Source organism: Oryctolagus cuniculus, chromosome 8, assembly GCF_051225735.1.
Source record: "Oryctolagus cuniculus isolate XC-2025 breed Fujian yellow rabbit chromosome 8, ASM5122573v1, whole genome shotgun sequence".
NCBI lineage: Eukaryota > Metazoa > Chordata > Mammalia > Lagomorpha > Leporidae > Oryctolagus > Oryctolagus cuniculus.
The window spans coordinates 57,573,808-57,576,313 of record NC_142874.1 but is presented as its reverse complement, the minus strand read 5'-3'; the positions used below and the strand labels follow the sequence as shown (position 1 = coordinate 57,576,313).

General features: G+C 38.1%; 1 pseudogene; it reads right to left on the bottom strand.

Annotated features, from left to right (window-relative positions):
- Positions 1-458: 458 nt before the first annotated feature.
- Positions 459-1,044, bottom strand: LOC103350710 (polypeptide N-acetylgalactosaminyltransferase 11 pseudogene; annotated as a pseudogene).
- Positions 1,045-2,506: the final 1,462 nt, after the last annotated feature.

Here is a 2,506-nt window from a genome sequence, read left to right as displayed (position 1 = left end):
TCAAAATACTAGTGGCATTCTTCTCAGACCTAGAAAAATACAATGCTAAAATTCAATTGGAAGCACAGGAGACCCCAACAGCTAAAGCAATCTGAAACAATAAAAACAAAACCAGAGGCACCAACAATACCAGACTTCAAGACACACTATTGGGCAGTTATAATCAAAAATAACTGGTACTGGAATAAAAATAGATATGTAGACCCATGGAACTGAATAGAAACTCCAGAAATTAATCCAGGCATCCACAATCAACCAATCTTTAACAAAAGAACTAAAGTGAATCCCATGAGAAAGGACAGTCTCTTCAACAAATGGTGCTGGGAAAATTGGATCTGTTCATTCAGAAATATGAAAGAAGAATCAACCTTACACACACACACATACACACACACACAAAACCTACTCAAAATGGATCATGACCTGACACCATCAATTTACTAGTGGAAAGCTGCAAGTCATTGGAATAGGCAGCGACTTCTGAGATAATTAAATGAATGACAAGCCAACTCATTCCTCAACTCAACACTGTCACTGATATTTCCAATGCTTTTGGACTTCAAATTGGGTCTTTAAAAAAAGTACTGCTCCTTGTATTCATCCAGCCAACCATGTGTCAACCTCAAACAGCTGTGTGTCATGGTGTCTTGGCCTTCAGGAGATCCATATGTTTACCCTGTCCAGGAAAGTTGTCCTACTCTAGAACAAGGTATGATGAAGAGTTTACCTTCATACATCTAGAAGCAAAATTCTGCTTCCAAATTGTTTCATCCCCATTTCAAGTTCATTGAAATGTTGTACACTCATGGCAAATATCCTCCAGCCATTGCAGGTGACTTTATTGGTGCGGTTGCTCCTTCTGTTCCTCCTTGCTCAGAAACGGGAACAAGGTCCCATTTGAAGTGCAACCTCCCAGTTTTACCGCCCATGAACAACAGGGGGTGAGCTGTAGGCAAATGTGTCAGTACTGATAATGTCAGTCATCCGGCAAACCATGGTGTGCCAGTCTTTGTGGATGAAGATCAGCAATGGCTGCAGCCACATCACCCCTGACCGCCTTCATTAACAATCAGTCTCAATTCATAAGAGAATTTCCAGTGGTCTTTTTCTAGATCCTCAGTGTGATTATCAATCAAATCATCAATTTTGTTTGCTTGGAACTGTGGGTCTAATACTCAACTTGTTCTTTGAGTGAAGCAGCGGTAGAGTTTCCTTGGAAAGGCTTCATAGGATGCAGACCGTTTGATGGACACATTCATAATTGGCTGTGTCACTTCGTTGAAATAAACAAAAAGCAAAACTGTCCAGGTTGCAGGTGTAAAAATGCATCCATAACAGAAATACTGAACTGTGACACTTCCCATCATAGACCCAGCATAACTGAAGAGCCATCCTCAATGTCTAAAACATGGAGAGCCCAGGGGTCTGTGGCATCTTCTTTCCTGTCGCAGCCCTGGCCTGAGCTGCAGCAGCCTAACTTCCCAAATGCATCGTGTGCAGTTACTGCTTCAGCTCACCCAAGCCCCAGGGCCTCTCTTGGATATGGGTACTTTTTAGATCCTTAGTTCATCAACAAAGCATTTCTGATAACAAAATCTGCTTTATGATATCATGTGGAAAGACTAATTTTAAAATTAAATGTAAATATATATAAAATATGTAAATATGTATTCTACTAGTACATATATTTAACATGGCAATACTAGGAGGAAGAAAACATTTCCAGTGAATGTGAGGATGATAAGGTGTTCAAATCAGCAATTTCTCAATTAGTATAATATCTCTGAATTTCTTATTAAACAGGGTCACCACTATTTTCAATAAATGAGATATTCTTAATATAGGTAAAGAAAAAATAACCATTGCATTTTATAATACAAGGTTCTTAATAAAGCAACTCTAAAAATTAATTGGTTCTGAGTATAATGATGGCCCCAGAAAGCAAATGAAGTCAGAATCACTAGCAAATCAAGCAATAAACTTAGATCTGTTGCACAAAACTGCAGTGGTTAGTTAAATTTTGGAGAGTAATTAGCATTTATTAAATTGCTTCATTGTTTTTACTTACTCTGCTATATACTGTAGTAAATACAGGAATCAGACACATGCTCCTTTTTTAAGTCTTGTCATGCAGCAACATCACATATTTAAGAAATTAATCCAAGATCCCTCTAAAAGTCACATGTGAGAGTGAGATTTGCAGTTTCCATTTAATAATAAAGAAATTCTAAGTAGAGGAATGTTTAGGTCAACATCAAATAGGGAAAAATCTATGAGAAAATAAGAAGAGTGTTTTCATTCGTTCTTCAGATGAAACTCAAGAGCTTTGGGTTGAATCTTGTGCAGAACAAGTGGAGGCATTTCTGAAAGGTTAGGTTAGGTGGAACAAAGTTACAGAAAGTGATTAACAGCTCATTACCATTCAACTCACATCAAGTCCACAGCAAAACTTCACTGCCAATACTAAAAGAGCGGAGTGGGACTGGGGACAAACTATGTGGTTTCT